The sequence below is a fragment of the Eleutherodactylus coqui genome, chromosome 6 (genome assembly GCF_035609145.1).
Source record: "Eleutherodactylus coqui strain aEleCoq1 chromosome 6, aEleCoq1.hap1, whole genome shotgun sequence".
NCBI classification, from domain to species: Eukaryota; Metazoa; Chordata; class Amphibia; order Anura; family Eleutherodactylidae; genus Eleutherodactylus; species Eleutherodactylus coqui.
In genome coordinates, this window is record NC_089842.1 from 125,995,125 (window position 1) to 126,015,687 (window position 20,563).

A 20,563-nucleotide genomic window follows, 5' to 3' on the forward strand; every position below is an offset into this window, starting at 1 on the left:
GAACTGTTACATTCATGTAGGCTGTGTGAACAGCGACCTGTACAATCATAATATAAATAAAGCTAATGGGAAAAATATTCACTCAAGCCTGGACACAAAGTTTAAACATAAACCAAATGTAAGACAAACAAAACATGGTCAATGCTAGGCGTCTGCATACCTACCGTCAGAATCACAGAAAGCAACCAAGTACATACCGATATACTTGTACAAAGAGGTTGACAGAATTACCAATAAATACAAGGTATTGGTCAATATTTTGGCCAAAATACATAAGCTCACAAGTCCATATCAAGGGTCCTCGTTATCTTGTGAATCCTTACACTAACATAACTAAGACCCACAGGAAAATGAAACCTTGCCTAAAAGTGGGGCGGTTGGCCAAATAAGGACAGCCCAGCACAGGAACCTATGGTAACTTGACTTGCCCTAGATTGAAATAAGGTAAGAGGCAGGAAACACAAGATGGTGTCAGAGCAAATACAGCAAACAGGACATGGTTCAAACCAGGCAACTGCACACCTACAGAGGGGGAATCAGGTGTCCAGACCATCTTCAGGGAGTGTGGGAGAACAACTCAAACAACATACATAGGTTCAGACAGCATGCATGGCTACAATCACGAGTGTTCTGAGAAGAGATGAAGAGGTAGATATAATGACCAGCACCCACTAGCAAGAGGGGCTGGTATTTATGTGTACAGACAGACCCATGGTGATTGGCTGGCTAAAGCAATCCACACAAACAGCCAGCCAAAACAACCACACTTGCAGCAATGTGCTTCTGGAAGTACATAGTACTTCAAGCGCAGGAGCACGACATAACAAGAACAGTCAAAAAAATGGAGACACACTGATTCCCAGCATCCAAAGAAGTTCTGAGTGCAGAAGTCATCATCCAAGGTGATGGTGCCTGTGTTCTCAGATTAAGATAGGATACTGTTGTTGACTACTTTCCAAAAAGATCTACTATCACAGCTGTGTATTACACAACACTTCTGGATAAATTGAAGGAGACTTTAATCACAAAGGCACAGAAAATTAACCTAAGATTCCATGTTCTTGCACGACCATATCTTGTTCCACAACTTAGCCATCACCCAGAGCAAACTGGCTGATCTGGGCTTCGAGGTGCTGAATCCTCCTCCTTAATCACTTGATCTGGTACCCTCGGACTATCACCTGTTTTCTAATTTGAAGAAACACGGCAAGGAGACCAAATTTGCCTCAATTTCAGGCGTAACTGCAGCACCCCGATGTCTGGTTTGCCACACAATCGAAGGAATTCTGCCTGGATGAGTTGAAGAAGTTGCAGCATCATAGTCAGAAGTACATTGATATCTGATGGACTATGTAGAATAACTGTGAAATTTCATTGCTCAATGTCAATATTTGTGGTCAAAGCCAAGGACTTATCAGCACCTCCTTGTAGTTTTTTTTTATAATCAGATCATTTTTATTGAAGCTATAATTTTAATACAGTACCCCATAATTTCTATGCATTAATATATATACATAATATACATAAGGCGTAACCTTACCCCACCCAAACAATGCATTAAAACATAATTATATTTAAACAAATCATAACTTCTCCCATCCCCAACAAAACCTACCTAAAAACGTAAAAAAATACAGCATTAAAGACTAACTCTTCACCACCGTCTCACCTCTCCCTCTAGCCCACTCTAAATCCCATAAACCCTTCTACAGTACCTCTATGCAACAAGCATTCAGCATAAAATATGCACTATATATGTCAGACCATCATTCCCAAATTTTCTCAAACTTAGTCAAACAACCTTTTTTTATATATATCCCCATTTCCAAATATATAACCTCTCTTATCTTTGCAAGAAAATCTTCTATTATCAAGGGGGCAGGTTGCATCCAACAAGCAGTAATCAGTTTCCGTGCCTGATATAGAGTTCTCTGAATTCCTAAAAGAGTATGCCCGTCCATAGTACGCAATATACAAAATTAGGGAACAATGTCACCCATTGTTTAATATGGTGTCCATAAATTTCAATCCCCTGCTCTCTTCCCTGTACAAAAACCTGGAAACGATGGAGAAATTAGAGCCCTCTTGGTTTGATAGAATGGTATTATATAAAATGTTGATTCTACCCAAAACCTTATATTTATTTCATACAGTTTGTGTTCTGATTCCTTAATATGTCATAGCAGAGTTTCAGAAGGAACCAATTAGATTTATATGGAAGGCGAAAAGACCGCAGGTAGCAGCCCCAATACTATATCTACACAGGAAACAGGGATGTCTGCGAGTCCCTAATTTAGGGTCATACTACCAAGCGACAATTTAAAATCAGTCCTCCACCTGGCTGGATGAATCCCAGACGGCCACCTGGAGTGTCATGGAAAAACAGATAAACAGGAATAGGCCTCTGAGTGCCCTCCTTAAAACCCCAATGCTGAGTACACTAGACCCAACTCTCTCTCCTGTCCTAGATATTCAACATTTATCTCCTCCTATGTTGTCAATCCTCCAAGTCTGCAATCTCTGTGTACATAAATTCAAAACATTCCCTGATAGGAAATGCCTCAAGTTACCCTTGGAAACCCTCGAGTATTTCATCCCTAATATAAATATTAAGAATTGGAGAAGGGGAGGTATTAACTTTATAACAGACCTCATGGATAAGCAGGGTATAATACCCTTCCATAAACTCAAGAAAAGACATATGCTAAATACTGATGATGTGTATATATATGGTCAGATACGCTCCTTCCTTCACATCTCCCACCTAGAGAAGATTAAATGTCGAACCAAACTTTTGGCATTCCTCCCAGAGGAGATGAACGCAAGGGGTTCTCTGAGTAGAACATATTATAATGTTCTCACAGGGGATATGGGAGAGAATCAAAAGATCCACTTAGTAAATTGGGAAAGGGACCTGAATGCGGTATTTTCCCCAGAGCAATGGCTGGTCTCATTTAAATGGGCAAACAAATCCACACCTGCAACCTCCTGTAGATTCATCATAAGGTCCTAACTAGATGGTATTACACTCCTTCAAAGTTGGCAAGATGCTTTCCAGGGGGAGCAACAATTGTTGGAGAGAATGTGCACAGGAGGGTACGCTGTTTCATATCCTTTGGGGATCCCTCGCAGTTACAATCCTTCTGGAAAGAAGTTTTCCAAGTTATCAAAGATGTAACAGGTACCACCATAGCATGCAATCCTCAGCTCACCCTCCTGCTTATTGAATGTAACTGCATCCCACAGGAAAATAGAAAGTGGGTTTGCTACTTCCTACTAGCAGCTAAAATACTTATAACAAGGAAATGGAAATCCTGTGCCGCCACCAATCTGAAAGAATTAATAGACATGATGGCCGATTATCATACAATGTTCAGATAAGTTATGATCAATTCATATCTCCAAAAGCATCTGGAGTTAAAAAATATTATGCAAAGAAATGCTATATAACTTTGATTTCCTTCTGTATGATTATTTCAATAACCTAGATGCTTATCAGTTGAGCATAATGTTTCTTTTTGTATATGCAATGTATGTTGCAGAAATCCTTGATACAACTGTAAGTCTTGGAAAATTTTCTTGGAAATCCAATAAAAAATATTTTGGAAAAATAAATTAGGGAACAGGACTAGAGATGAGCGAGCATACTCGCTAAGGCAGACTACTCGAGCGAGTAGTGCCTTATTCGAGTACCTGCCCGCTCGTCTCTAAAGATTCGGCTGCCGGCATGGGTGAGAGGTGAGTTGCGGCGGTGAGCAGGGGGAGCGGGGGGAGAGAGGGAGAGAGAGATCTCCCCTCCGTTCTTCCCTGCTCTCCCCCGACGCTCCCTGCCCCCCGCCAGCAGCCGAATCTTTAGAGACGGGCGGGCAGGTACTCGAATAAGGCACTACTCGCTCGAGTAGTTTGTCTTAGCGAGTATGCTCGCTCATCTCTAAACAGGACCAATATCGATAAAATATATTTTTAATAATCTCTTATACCTCATTCCAAAGTTTATGGAATTTTACACAGTCCCAGACCATGTGCATTAAATCTGCGCCATCCAGGTTACATTTCAGTAAGTGCACGTTTAATCTAATAAACACCTTTATTGGAGTACAATAAACTCTATGCACTAAATATAATTGTGATATCCATGTATTTTCAGATAGAGATTGGAATCATATGCAACCCTGCAGCCCATTTATCATTGCTAATTTGACCCAAGTCTTTTTCCCGATTTTCTTTCGCCTTTATTGGGAATTGTTGTAAATAATAGGAAAGCATCTGTCTATATAAATAAAATGTTACACCCTTCTTAACCCCAGAGCATCCAAGAAAATTCACCAAATGGTGTTGAACTGTAAACACGGATACTGACCAGGCGTACATATGTCATAATTGAAAGAACTCTAAAAAGTAGCTATAGGGAACATCATAAATCTCTTTAAATTGTTCAAAGCTATTAAAAAGACCCCAGAATGTACCTGTTCCAAAAAGATTATACTTCTCTTCTCCCACTGTGAAAACCCATCCAACAAAAAAAACCTTTGAGTGCCTGCAAAGGGGAGTATATATAGTAAGTCCATCTAGTTGCAAAATCTGCTTACATTTATTTAATAATTTAATCATTAAAGTGACAGTTGAATATAATCCCTTTTTCCTCCTTTCACCCCTTTCTTGCATACCATTATAGGGGGACTACAACCTGTAATTTTAGAAATGAGTATGCAATTCAACCCCACACCATTACTTTCTCTCACTGTTGCAATTGAGACACCAGAAAATATATTCAAACATTTGGAATTACCAACCCACTACGTCGCTAATCTGTCTGGAGGGTCTCCAATTTAATTCTAGCAGATTTCTTATTTCACAATAAACTCCTAAATATTGCAAGTCTAAAAAAATATTGTGATGAGATCCAAATTGGAGAGTTTTGAAGTATGTATAGGAGTTGTGGCATTGAAATTATTTTAATAAGATTTCTCCTGCCAATAATCAAAAATGGGAGGGAATTCCGAACCTCAGCATTATGTTTGAACTTTTGTATCAATGGAAGCAAATTGGCAGAAATGAAGTCTTGGGGCTTAAGGCCTATTTACATGGGGCGAATGTCGGGCAAACGATGTCCAACACTCGTTCCCACACATACTCACACTTGTGCTGCTGCACGGGAGCTAGTATCGCTGGCTCACAGCGAGGCGGCTAGAGATTTCACTCCTCGCTCTCCCCCACCCCTCTCCATTGACCTAATATAGCGGCCAATCAGCACTGAACGTCTGCTATTTACACAGAGCGATCAGCTCAACGTCCATAGTTTATGCTGCATAAATGATGGACGATGAGCTAAAGATCAGCAGCAATTCAGTATTCAACGGTCGCTATGTTAAAGGGGTTCTGACACCAAACAGATTTTTATGCTTTAGCAGCCATTGTTCCCTGGTCTGCCTAATGGACACAGGGAACCCACAATTAATGGCTGCTAAAGCATAAAAATCTTACACTTACCTTTGTTCCTGATGTTGTTGAGGTTCATCTCCCAGCAGGCTCCTCTTCTTCCTCCGACGAGCCGCCCCCCCCCCTTCAGTAATCTACGCATGCGCAGTGGAGAGGTGCCCACTGACAGGAGTCAGGACGGGCCACGTCTCCACAGCGCACGCGCAGAATCTCGGAGTTCAGCCAGGACGGACGGGCCGCCCACAGCAAGCACTGCTTATGACGTGCTTGCTGTAGACGGCCTGTCTGTTCACCTCGGAAGTGGCTGACAGACGGAGCAGAGCAGGAAGCGGTCATTTTGACTGCTCCTGCTCTGCTTCTAGAAGCCACTGAAGAAGATGCCCGACAGAGGGGACATGCCTGGCGATCGTTCCTGGCCAGGCAAGGTAAGTAAATTTTTTTTTTTCGTGTCATAACCCCTTTAAGTCAATGGAGAGGGGCGGTGGAGAGCGAGGAGTGAAATCTCCTGCAGCCTCCCCACCCCTCTGCTGGCTGCTCCGTGAGCGAGCCAGCGATATTAGCTCCTGCGCAACAGCACGGGAGCGAGTGTATGCGGAGACGAGTGTTGAGCATCATTTGATCAACATTCGTCCCATCTAAATGGGCCTTTAGAAGACACCACAACTCCCAAATATCTGAATTCCCTCACTTTTTGTAGTTGCATATATCTCAATGAAAAATCCACCAGCAAGGGATCAAAGGCAAGAATTACAGATTTCCCCCAATTTCCTACCAAATATATAAAAAATAGACATAATAGGACCCATAGATTTACATCCCTTGTATTAAACAACACATTATCTGCATATAAGGCATGTTACTCAATTTTGTCATACTGCAATCCGACTATATTAGGCAATTGCCTTACCAAAGCAAAATAGAGATTAGACAGTGAGCAACCCTGCTTTGTTCCACTCTCTAACACCATCTGTTCAGAAATATCACCATTTGCCCTCACTCTTGCCCCAAGCTTTTAATAAAGCAATTTAACCCATGCCAAAAATTTCTCACTCCCTCGTGTTCACCTCATTTACTGAGGTAGACAAAGAATAGAAACAGCAGGTAGTGATAGCCTAACTTTATTTCCGGAATATCTTGGGTTATAGACATGTTTTAATACAACTCCAATTCCAAAAAAGTTGGGGTGTTGTGTAAAATGTAAATAAAGATTAAGGAAAAAAGGATGCAATGATTTGGAAATCTCATATAACCACATTTTATTCACAATAGAACATAAAACACATATCAGAAGGTAAAAGTGAGACATTTTCCCATTTCATTTACAAAAAATTAACTCATGTAGAATTTGATGGCAGCCACACATCTTACAAAAGTTGGGACAAGGGTAACAGGCTGTAAAAGTAAGCGGTACTAATGTAAAACAGCTGGAAGGTTAGTTTTCTACTACATCAAATGACTGTGTATAAAAAGAGCATGTTAGAGAGGCAGTATCTGTGAGAGGCAAAGATGGCTGGAGGTTCACCAAGTTGTGAAAAACTGCATCTAAAAATTGTGGTACAATTTTTAAAAAGTGTTCCTCAACATAAAATTGCAAAGACTTTGAATATCCCACCATCTACAGTATATAATATCATCAAAAGATTCAGAGAATCTGAAGAACTTCATGTGCACAAGGGATGAGGCCGACGGTCAATATCAGATGCCCGAGTTCTATGGACCCTCAGGCGGCACTACCTTAAAAACATTCATGATTCTATAATGCGAATCCCTGCATGGGCTCAGGAATACTTCAAGAAATCATTGTCTGTGAACACAGTTCACCGTGCAATCCACAAATGCAAGTTAAAGCTGTACATGCAAAGAGAAAGCCAAACAATTCAAAAATGCTGTTTTTTTCTGAGCCAAAGCTCATTTAAAATTGACTGAGGCAAAATGGAAAGCCATTCTGAGGTCAGACAAATCAAAATTTGAAATTATTTTTGGAAACCACAGATGCCGTGTCCTGCGGACTCAAGAGGAGAAGAACCATCAAGCTTATCAGCACATAGTTTAAAAGCCTGCATCTCTGATGGTATGGGGTTACATACATGTCCCTATGGTATTGGCAGCTTACATATGATGAAAGGCACTATCAGTGCTGAGCAGTATATAGAGGTTTAGAACAACATATGCTTCCTTCCAGACGACATCTCTTTCAGGGAAGACCTTGTATATTCCAACAAGACAATGGTAAACCACATACTGCATCCATCACATCAGCATGGCTTCACAGAAGAAGAGTCCGGGTGCTGAACCGGCCGCCTGCAGTCCAGACCTTTCACCAGTAGAAAGCATTTGGCGAATTATGAAATGAAAAATCTGTCAAAGATGACCCAGGACTCTTGAACACCAAAATCTTTGGAATGACCCAGAACATCATCCTGGTCCCCTCCATAAATGTCATACATATTTTGTCTTATGTAGATGCACTGTACCAAGCTTGTCTTGTCATATCCAGTGCGTGTGCATTGCACAGCTGTGGTGCTTAAGAGTAATAGTAATAAAATCACTGCCTGAATGTAGATGTATCAGTTTGTCATGTCATGTGGTGTAAGTGAGGTTATAAATGTTTGTGCTTGAGAGCGGGAAGAGGTCTTCCATCTTGTCTACCTGAGAGAGTGCTAACACAGAGCCACATGGAAGCACCTTCAGCTTCCATGTAGTAGGTGAAGATGGAAGAAAAGGAGCGATATCCCGTAGCATTTGGAGTGTGGATGTGAATGGAGTGAGTCCTGCCATCAGAGAGAGAGAGAGAGAGAGAGCAACAACAGTTCTGTACAGGTACCAGATGAGACTTTTCCTGTGCGGCCATCCAAAGTTAGGATCACCGCACAGAGGTACACGGCTGAGTTACACCCAAGTGCCTGCCGTGCGGGGTGTTTATTGTTTAAGCCTGCCTGTCAATAATTGTCTGCTGGAGTGTCTGCAGAGTGACCCTTGTCCCCCTTCCTCCTCTGCAGGGTGCCGTGCAGATAACATGGACTGTAGGACCGTATTCATCCTGTAACCTCTGAGCTATAGCCTGCTGATGTTGAAAGTGAATTGTACCTGCCTTGCTTTGAATACCTGTGTTGTAAAGTTTATTCATTCAGTAAAAGTTATACCAGACCCTAACCGTTCCTGGGAACCCGAGGCACTATACACAAGTCTTTGTGTTCTTTTCTCTGCCGCGTATCATACCGCTGTGTGGGAACGGTGGCGTCATGAGTGAGAAGTACTATTACTCCCCCAAAGCTGGCCTGTGATCCTATTCTGGTCCTAGCTATGTGTCATCCCTCCAGGACCAGAGCCTGGTAAGTGCCACTGTGACAAGTCAGCACTTATCCCTCCCAGCTCTGCACAGTAGCCAGGTGCCCAGGGTCACCCCTCTGGGGTGTTGCATCTTACATCAGACAAGAGTAGGACAACATTCCTCTCCCCAAAACCCCAGCAATTGGCCTCCTCGCTTTCCAGACATATACAGATTGTTGTAAAAAAAGAGGGGATGTTACACAATGGCAGATATACCAGTCTCAATATTGTGTGAGATGTGTTGCTGCCATCAATTTCTAAATGAGTTAATTTTTTAAAATGAAATGGAGAAATGTCTCACTGTCACCTTCTGATATGTGTTGCATGTTCTATTGTGACTAAAACATAGCTGCATGAGATTTTCAAATTATTGCATTTTTTTTTTCTTTATAGTTATTTACATTTTAAACCGATCCAACTTTTTTGGCATAACGTTTGTAAGTATAAATATAACAAAATGTTTATAATTATGGGCTAGATGTAACAGTATACACTATTCTTTGTTGGACAATCCGTTAATAATCGAGAAAAATTAAAACATACAAAAAATTTATAATTGCTATCACCTTGTCCATGACGACTCGAAATATAAAATTATTATGTTATTTAATCCAAATGATGACCACTAGAGATGAGCGAGCGTACTTGTTAGGGCAAACTACTCGAGCAAGTAGTGCCTTATAGGAGTACCTGCCCGTTCATCTCTAAAGATGCCTGTGGGAGGCGGGGAGCGGCGGGGGAGCACGGGGAGGAACGGGGGGGGGGGGGGGGGAGATCTCTCTCTCCCTCTCTCCCCCCCGCTCCTCCCTGCTCACTCCCACAACTCACCGCTCTTCCCCGCCGGCACCCGAATCTTTAGAGGTGAGCGGGCAGGTACTCGCATAGGGCACTACTCGCTCGAGTAGTTTGCCTTAGCGAGTACGCTCGCTCATCTCTAATGACCACCATCAAAAATAAAAAGCAATGCCAAAATTGCTGGGTTTTGTTCATTTTGCCAACACAAAATAAAAAGTGGCCAAAAAGTTGTATGGACCCAAGAACGGTATTAATGAAATTGTCAATTCAACCTGCAATAAAACATGAGCTCACACAGCTTCATCAATGGAAGAATAAAAACTTATGGCTCTCAGAATATAGCAATACAAAGACAAATTATTTTTTTCGGTGCAGTAGTACTGACCTGCAGAATACAGTTAACATCATTTATATAGAATGGTAAGAGCTGTAAAAACAAGCTAAATAAATTGTAGAATGGCTTTAACCACCACATGCCCCCTCCCCCCCAAAAACTAAATTAAATTAAAACTGTTAAAATGGATCTTGGCATTACCAAAAGTAGCCACAATACTCATAGGACCAACTAATCTATCACTAAGCATTCTAATGGGTCCATTTTCATGTAATAAACATCTGTATTTTTCTTCTCCCCATGCGAACCTCAAATTTCTGCATTGTGCCGCACTCTTTAATAATTTCCTCTGTTGTCCTCTTAGCAGTGATATGATGTTGTTTTGTCATATTACAATCACATTTACCCAGCTCAGATCTGACACCTGTCAATTTAATTAATCTCAGCAATGGTTCACAGTATACGAGATTGTACATTAACCGATACACAAAATAAACCTTGACCATCTGGTCACTCAATAGTCTTGTAATCTAAAGAGCTTCTCCTCTCACACCGTCTGGGTTCATACCTGTCCCAGGAGCCTCAAGCTCCCACTTGGGCCGTTCTCCCACGACCGGATTTAAATTGCGGAATCTGTGATCGACACCTGCGCGGATGATCTGCGGTATTCCGCATCCATTAACAAGAATAGAGCATTGACATGTCTACTCACATGAGCAGACAGCGATTCCAATTTTCGCTCATGGAAATAAAATTGCATTATGCGTTATTTTTGTGCGGATTCCGCATGGATAGCTTCCATTGAAGTCAATAGAAGCCATCCGACCCGCAGCCCATTCGCAATTGACATTGCGGATAGGTCGCGGGTATCCGCGTCATCGCCTAGCGATGGTGTGGGGGAAAAAAGATTTGAACAAAAAATCTGTACTGCGCATATCCGATGTCTGAACCATATGCAATACAGATTTAAACACTTCTACGGGGCCGCCAGCCATGGTCAGAGCCGGATTCCACTGCAGGCTCCCACATGCGGAATCTGACCCATATTTGTGGGACCAGCCTTAGGCTGCTTCTTAGCCCTGGCTACATAGCAAAGTGTGAGTGGTACATCTACTCCTTTTACAAAAGTCTGTCAGGTGCCTCCTGATTAACAACTTTCTGTGCTGAAACACTGTTATAGAGCCCTCTAGTGGCCATATCTGTTACTACTTTACCACAGAGTTAAAGGGGTTTGCAGGGAATAAGCTACTGATGACCTATGCTTAGGATACGTGCTCAAAAGTTGATCAGCGAGAAACCCTCGGCAGTGATGAACTGTTATCTGGTCTGCTGTCTGTTTGGACGGAACTGGAAGCTGACAGTTCCGCACACATTGCAGCGGCATGGGTTGCTAATGCAGGCACAGCACAGTGCCCGCATTACCAGCCCTGGCTGCTGCAATGTGTGCGGAACTGTTATCTTCCAGCTCCATCAACTCTTATAGCTGTCCGAATAACACCTTTCGTCCGGTGGGAAAACAAGGAGTTTATAAAGAAGTGAGAGACGATGTTGAAGATAACCAGTATCAGAGCAAAAAAGTTCAAATGCCAAGAGAGGGCGATAATGCTGAGATGGTGGTAGTAGTGAGAGGAGGAAATGCCGCAACTGACAAGCAAACCAGAAAGGAAGGGTGATCAACTGAGGTATCACAACTAACTAGGAAATGTTGAGCTTTCAAGCGATTAGTGCCAATCCCGGCAATAGGGAGGCCTGGTTCTTCCCTGGTGGGAAAGATGGGTTATCTAGAATAGAAAAAAAATGGAGAGATATCTGTATGAGGAAAGGTGAGATTAGCCAATGTAGGTTCAATGAGAAGATGCAATAGCATTGTAGGGGGTAACTAAATTAAGCAACCAAGAGGTAGAGGAGATTTTAAAAAATGTAAGAGAGTCCTTTTTGAGAGCAACCCATGATTTGAGTGAGGCATGCCTGCACCAGTCTAGAATACATACTAGGTGAACTGCTTGATGATAGAGATATCTGGGAGACCCAACAGCTGCAATCTTTGGGACATGAGAGTGTAGACCATATCAATTTATTTATCATCGCATTCAGATTGCTAAAGAGCAATCATGGTATGTGAGTGGGAATCACTTGTAGAAGGTATACAAAGTGGGGTAATAGGTTCTTTTTTAAAAATGGCACAGTGGCCGAACTAACTAAAGGTCCCTTTAGACCATTTGTTTAGGTTGTTTCAAATTGTTTAAAGAAGTGGAGGGAGATTATGTTGGGATAATTGAGAGAGGTCACTAGGTATATGAGTTCTTAAGAATTTAATGGAGGAAGAGGACCAGCGAAAAAGGATAGCAATATGGAAATAATAATAATCTTTATTTGTATAGCGCCAACTTATTCCGCAAATGTTAAGGCCTCTGATTTCTGGAAGTTAGATAGATAGATAAGCATAGCAGTTGGATTCTGCCAAAAAATTAGGAGTGAATATACTGGGTTGCGATATGAAAAATAACAGGTCATCAGTGTATGCAGCAACTTTGTGTCATATGTTACGAACAGTGATTTTTGGATATATCTGGATTTTGATGAACCTGACTTGATCAATGTGAGAAAGAGTCTCTTTGAGGAAAGTCCAGTCAAAGGCCTTCTTGGCATCCATAGAGAGCAAGAATTCGGGGAGTGAAGAAAGAGAGATTTGTTCTATAAGATTATTGGTGCAAAGAGTATTATCTCTGGTTTCTCTAGAAGGTAGGAAACCAACTTGATCATTGTGGATCAAGTCTTTCAAAAAGGGGGTCAAATGGCAAGAATTTTAGCAAATAATTTGAGGTCCACATTAAGAAGTGATATTGGGCGGTAATTACTACAAGCAGAGGGGTCTTTCCCTTCCTTAGGGATTACCGTAATATGGGCTTTCAAAATATCAGTCGGAAAATTGGATTGGTAGTAGATTGAGTCGAAAGCAGTGAGAAAATGACCGGTGAGGCAATCTTTGAAGCGGGAATAATAGGTTAAAGGTAAGCTGTTTGGAACAGGTGCCTTGCTAGACTGCAATTCCTTGACAGAAAGAGAAAATTGCTCTTCAGACAGCGGTGAGTCTAGGGCTACCAGAGCTGAATGAGAAATACAACCTTACCTGGTTTCTTTTAGAGAAGTGCGGTTAGGGGGTAGTCTAATGAAGGAGAAGAATGTTTGAGATTGTAAAGGTTCTTGTGGTAAGAGGGGAAGGCATTGGCATCCCAGCATGTAAATTTTCACTGGGATCTATGGCAAGTCTGATATGAGGGACAAAAGTATGGGACCTCTAGGCATAGAGAGCTGACTTGGACCAAAAAAGGTTATGTACCCTTGCTGAAAATCTTCCACTCATTGACAAAGATGATTGTGTTGGCTTAAATTGTGAGCACTGGAAATGTGATGCGAATCTGGGTGGGTCAAGACTGCATGAGTTGCCCTTTAAAAGTCAGAGCGGGAACTTTAGTGCCTCATGTCCACTTGCACGCATGGATTCCACTGCTGAATCCCACAGTGGAATCCGTGCGTGCCCGCAGCTATGACAAGACAAAGGCAGCTTCTTACCCCTCCGGATCCAGCTCGGGTCCACTTCGTGCTGGCTGGATCTTCTTTTGTTAGCATGGCATATGTGTCCGGCCGCGTCAGCTGGCCCGCCCGGCACGTGCGCAGTCCATTTTTTTAATTTTGAATCTCCTGCTTTCCCACAGATCTGCAGCACCTCCACAGTGACAGCTGCAGGTGTGCCACGATTGGGACAGCTTCCATTGACTGCAATTGAAGCCCTTGCGGCGGGACCCGCAGGAAAATGGAGCGTGCTGCGATTCCTTCCCGTGCGTACGATCAGCACACTGGGAAAAAAATCACATCCACATGCTTTTACTTGCCATGCGGATGCTAATGCTTCCCTATGGGCGGCCAGAGGTGCGGATCTTCCATGCAGGAGACATGTACAAATTTTATAATAAAATCCGCACGTGGACATTGGGCTTTAGGACAGGATGTAACAATCACCAGCAGCATTAAGTTAAAAAATTGTATTTTTCCAGATTCTCTTTCCTTTGCATCACACACAGTTTATAATGCATCAACGCTCAGGAATTGCAGTACATTTGAAATATTTAAAAAGTACATTGTTTAAGATATAGAAATGGATTCAGTGTATAGAACGTGGATGGACCGCTCACTGTAACTGACTCTGCAGGAAACTAAAAAGAGAGCAAGAAAAACATCTGGGGCAGAGGCGTAACTTGAAGATTTGGGGGCCCCAATGCAAAATCTGTAACAGGGTCCGATAACTATAATGCTTTATTCATACTGCTAGGATCCCTATATGGGGAAGAGAGGAAGAGAGGTCTTATGGGCCCCCTAAGGCTCCTGGGCCGGGGTGCAATTGCATTCCATTCATCCCCTATAGTTATGCCCCTGGTCTAGAGGCATTACACCTAAAATGGCTTACAATCTTAGCTGTCAAGCAGACCGTATGGCAGCTTTATACCAACCACAAATATAAAAAAATGTATGTTCTCAATTACGCCCGGCTCACACGAGCTAGTCGGATTTCGCATGCGGGAGGTCCACAGCAGATTCTTGCTATAAGCCCGGCCAGTGACCATGTGAACCTCCCTAAACTATACTGCAGATGACCGTGGAGCCTTGCAGGCAGTCATGCACTGTAGGGTTTTTTCTTTTTTGGTTTATTTATATTCAATGCGCCGTCGCTTAGCGTTGACAAGGGTACTCGCAGCCCATACGCAATATGAATTGCGCATGGGCTGCATGTCAGACGCCTTCATTGACATCAATAGTGGCCATCTGCATGGATTCCACAGCAAAACAGAGCATGGTGTAATTATTCTTCTGCTAATCGAATGCGCAATTCAAATCTGCTCATGTGAATGAAAAATCAGAAATGCATGCCTTTCAATGCCCACGTTTTACAACGGATCATCCTCGCAGATGGTGATTGTGGAATCTGCAATATAAATCCGCTCGTGTGAGCCCGGCCTCATTGGCGTGCCCGTAGGACATGTAATGGTAGCAGTTTCACCTGGATTCTGGTGTCTGAGGGGGCACGAAAACCCCACTGTCACATGAGACAGCAGCATTACAAATGGCACATGGTAAGTGAGGGCTCTATTACAGATTTTATATTGGGTCCCAGGACTTAAAAGGGTTCTAGGCAGATTATGAAAATTAAAAGGGAGAGATGGCAGCCCTGATGGGTTTCATTGGTCAATGGATCAGAGTGGTGACCGTTAAATCACACAGATACCAAGAGAGCAGAATAGAGACTAAATATCCAACTCCACATGGTCTGACCCAGATTTTTTTCCAAAAGCTGCATGCGCCCCATTCAGGGAGTTTGTGTAGAAACTTTTTTCTAATTGACTTCAATAGTGGATAAACAGTGATTACCGATGCTCATGTCTATCAATAGGCAGTTTTTGACACGTTTATTTGTGGTGTGACCATTTGCTTTGTGTGAATTGAACACTGACACTTAAGGGCTCATGTCCACAGGCGTATGCGTAAAACGCTGCATATCAAAACCTGCATACTTCTTGTGTATTTCCCTGCATATGCGTCTCTTTTTTGCTCGCAGATAGCTGCGTATGTAACCACATTTCCATGTGCGCATGAAAAAAAAAGGCTGGGTAATAAGCATATACAGTGATTAATTAGCATTTTGCTAGGTAACAGGCGTTTCACATGCAAGGCTTACACAATGGGTTGCATAAGGTCTCTGTATTCACATGCATCCATAGAGTTCAATGGAGGCTGTACATGCATTTTAGGCGGTAAAATAAAGCATGCCGTGTTTTTTTTACGCGCGTATCGTCACACAGTGTGGAGAAAAAGAGCATGCTGCGATTTATTTCTCTTGTGTATTATTTGCAGTGTCCACTCGCAGTTCAAACGTAGGTGTGAATGGAACAATGAAAGTCCTTAGACTTTCATTGCCTCCATTCACCGCGTGTTACGCATGGGAAATATGCGTGCGTAGTATGCGGTGACAATACACCCGTGTAAATGAACCCTAAAGAGGTTTTCTGGCTCTCCTCAGGAAGGGGCATCTATAGCTGACTGTTGGGGGGGGGTCTGCTGCCTAGGACCACGGCTAATCAGCTGTTCGCTAGACCTCTATAACCATGTATGGAGTAGGAAGCAGATAGTTCCATACGTTGTGCAGTAGCCTGGCATAGTATTGCAGGCACAATTCCTATTGAAGTAATACCATGCTGGGCCACTGCACAATGTATGGAGCTGTCTGCTTCCTGCTCTGTAAACAGTGACAGTGGCACGTTGTATAGCTGATCGTCTGGGCTCTCAGGCAGTGGATCCCAACGATCTGTGATTAATGACATCCTGTAGAAAGGTCAACAATTTTTAAGAGCTGGATAACCCCTTTCAAGGGAACATGTTGTATGTAGAAATATGTTCTGGGGTTTAGTAACAGACCATTTCCCAATATCTGATATCAAAGCAAACCTGTGATTTTGAAAGAAAGCACTTTGGGTAATACTGCAGTAATTTCTGGGAACGCAGTATTTGGAAAATATATACTAGGGCTCTGTTAGAGATAATACTAAACCACCGCACTATTTGATAACACTCTATAGCTTTAATTAGTATGACTATAGGTGATTTGGGGTAATATTTAGGTGGTTTGGGGAGAATATGTGAAAAATATTAATTAGGCTATATGTATTTCCGAGCGAGTTCTGTCTGAGTCTGAGATGAACAGAATTTGCATGGAAAAAGTGCACATTCATTTGAATGGGTAAATTCACACAAGGCTTTTTCACATGGACTGAGTTTGAAAAATCCTAAATGTCCTATTCCATTCCAATTCTTAGACGAGAGTAAGACATGCAAATGTGCAGTGTTCCACGCTTCACATAGTACATGGCATGAAAGTTACGGGAATCTCGGATGCAATTCTCACTCAGCCATGTGAATATGGCCTCAGAATTCAGTTAGCTATAGAATTATTCCCTCCCATTTAGGGTGGATATACATGTTTTGAGGTAACAATGATGACCTCTAGATACATTTCTGGTAAACACGTGAACATCTTCCTTGGATCCAAAATCTATTGCAATGGACAATCTGGATTTGAGATCAAGAGACAGATTACACTGGTAGGAATGTAATGCAAGGAAGGGAAAAGATCTGGGAAAGCAAGGATATTAGCATTGCAACAAACACCAGACCGGTCAATGCAATCGTCTTTCCCATAACGATGTATTGTGGTGAAAGTCGGACGCTCAAGAAAGTAGACAGAAGGAAAATTGATGCGTTTGAACTATGGTGCTGAAGGAGAATACTATGGATACCTTGGACTAGGTAGTGTTAGATAGCGTCAAACCGAAAATATCACTAAAGGGCAAAATCCTCAAACAGCGGCTCTCTTTATGGCTACGTGGTGCACGCAAACTCACTGGGAACAGTACTGATGCTTGGCAAGGTCAGTGGGAAGAGAAGATCAGGACGACAAAGAACAAGATGGCTAGATGCAATCAAGGCCACCATCAACATGTCAATCGCAAGACTGAAAGAAGCCGTGAAAGACAGGAATGTGTGGAGAACATCGATCCATGGAGTGACCGAAGGTTGCATGTAACTGAACAGATATCATCATCAACCACGTGAAAATTATTTATGGGGTGCAATCACAGACTTCCCCATGTTTGATGTCAAACCCATAATGTTGGGGTGAATACATGTTTTTGCAATATTGCTGGAGAGATGTGTTTTCATGTAATATGAAGAAATATGTATTGGGGTTCAGTCACAGACTATACCAGTATATCTCCCTGATATGTCACATGACAACTTATGTGTGGTTTTTGGAGAATACATTTTTAATTACGTAATTTCTTTGAAATATATGGAAAATATCTATTGGGGCTCTGTTACAAATATCCTGTAATACTCAGGGCTCATTTACATGACCATGATTTCACCATGTATTAAGCATGCGATGCACAGCAGTGTGCTACGCAGTGACTGGAGTCAATGAAAGTACATGGATTTTCATTGATCCATTCACATTAGCGTGTAAACATTGCGTGTAAATACGTGTGTGAAAAAGATTGCAGCATGCTCTATTTCACGGCATATCACGCAGATACAGCCCTATTATTTTCTATGGGTAGCGTATGCAACGCTGTCCATACGCAATACATTATGTATGGGCGATGTTGTATACGCAACGCTGACCATGAGGCTAAACGGGAAATTTTTAAAAAAAGGAAACAAGTCACAGCACACATGGCATCGTGAGTGAGACCGCCAGATCACAGGCCGGTAAAATGCTGCATGATCCACGCAGCCTTTTGTGCATACAGCCGCTTAATCTCTCCCATATCTTTGAGTTTGGCGAGATTAAGAATTTTTGGAGATAACAGTGATGTGATCTATATACATTTCTGGGGAACAAATCAAAATTATTTATGGAGATTAAATCACAGACTTCCCACGGGGTAATACAGCATAGTATAGCCCCAATACAGTGGATGCCTCCTTGTATTTATCATGTTCAGATGAATACACATTTTTGGCCACCTGCACACGACCAGGTCGGATTCCGCATGTGGGATCCAGCAGCGGAATCTGACCCTGTGCCTGGCCAGTACAATTTTCTTGCAGTATCGCGCTTGCCAGTGTGCAGCAAGCTTTAGAGATAAATCCTCCTTATATAATGCCTAATTATACTTGGTTAACAAAGTTTTTATTAGTTTTTTGGAAAGGTTAAAACATATTAAACATGACTTTTAATATTACATTCATTTAAATAGTCAGGGGGTTACAAAAATGGGCAAAATGCCCAAAATTACATCTCAGGTATTACTTCTTACAGGGTAGAATAAAGTAAAAGTCAAAGTTTTATTCCTTTATTAGATAAACCCCTACTGAAACAAAATATAATTGTCCTGAAGAGATCTGAACCAGGAGTAACATTAAGGGAGAAACAAGTATAAAGACAGTGGGGAAAACACATAAGGGGAGGATCAAGGGGTGGGGGTTGGGCTACGCTTGTAGCTTGTCATAACGGTCCACCTGAGTTGAAAGGGTACAAAAGCTCCACTGTTGATTTAGCTCCGTAAATATATACCTCATATATTTCTTGGGGGAGTAGAGGATATACTTAAAGGTGAGCTAGAGACCCCTGGGAGGGTCACAGATCTAGCTGATGGATTCCATAGACACATAGTGAGCGAGTATTGGTACCAAGATGACCAGATTCTTTCATATACCGCTTCACGGTCCACAAGAATAGACGCCAGTTTCTTATTAACCATCATCCATGACAGTTTTATTTTAACCAAATCAACACTAACTGCTGTTTTCCTCCCAGAGCGAGCGATTGCTGTACGTGCAGCTAGGAAACAAGAAGATATCCATTTATGAGTGTGTTAGCGAATGTTAGGAATACATTTACCCAGTAAGGCTTATACTAGTGATTTTGGGGTGAATACACCTCCTACCTAAGAGGTAACACCGCGGTGACGGACGTACATCCGCAGGGAATGTGTAGACATATGTATTGGGGTGCAGTCCCGGCCCCTCGCAGGTGATATTATACACCCCTGTTTAATGCCATAACAACTATGTGATATTTAGAGATAATATAATTTTTTGAGGTAATTTCTGAGACTATGGGAGGACTATGTGCTTGTGTTCAGTCTGCGGTCCGTCTGAGGAGATAATACAATGTAATATATGGCCTCCAGTATAATTTTGGGGTGAGACCACCGAGTAACATACGGCTTCCCCACGCTGTATTATCCAGTACATAAGGGTAATATTGGGGTGAGACCACCCAGTAACACACGGTGCCCCCGCTGTATTATATACTAAATGAGGGTAATATTAGGTGAGACCACCCAGTAACACACGGTGCCCCCACTGTATTATATACTACATGACGTAATATTGGGGTGAGACCACCCAGTAACACACGGTGCCCCAGCTGTATTATATACTACATGAGGGTAATATTAAGGTGAGACCACCCAGTAACACACGGTGCCCCCGCTGTATTATATACTACATGAGGTAATATTGGGGTGAGAACACCGAGTAACACCCAGTGCCCCCGCTGTATTATACACCACATGAAGCTAATATTGGGATGAGACCATCCAGTAACACACTGTGCCCCTGCTTTATTTACTACATGAGGGTAATATTGAGGTGAGACCACCCAGTAACACACGGTGCCCCCACTGTATTTTATACTTCATGAGGTAATATTGGGGTGAGACCACCCAGTAACACACAGTGTCCCCACTGTATTATATACATGAGGCAATATTGGGGTGAAACCACCCAGTAACACACGTTGCCCCCTCTGTATTTTATACTTCATGAGGTAATATTGGGGTGAGACCACCCAGTAACACATGGTGCCCCCGCTGTATTATATACTACATGAGGGTAATATTAAGGTGAGACCACCCAGTAACACACGGTGCCCCCGCTGTATTATATACTACATGAGGTAATATTGGGGTGAGAACACCCAGTAACACACAGTGCCCCCGCTGTATTATACACCACATGAAGCTAATATTGGGGTGAGACCACCCAGTAGCACACGGTGCCCCCTCTGTAATATACACATGAGGTAATATTGGGATGAGACCATCC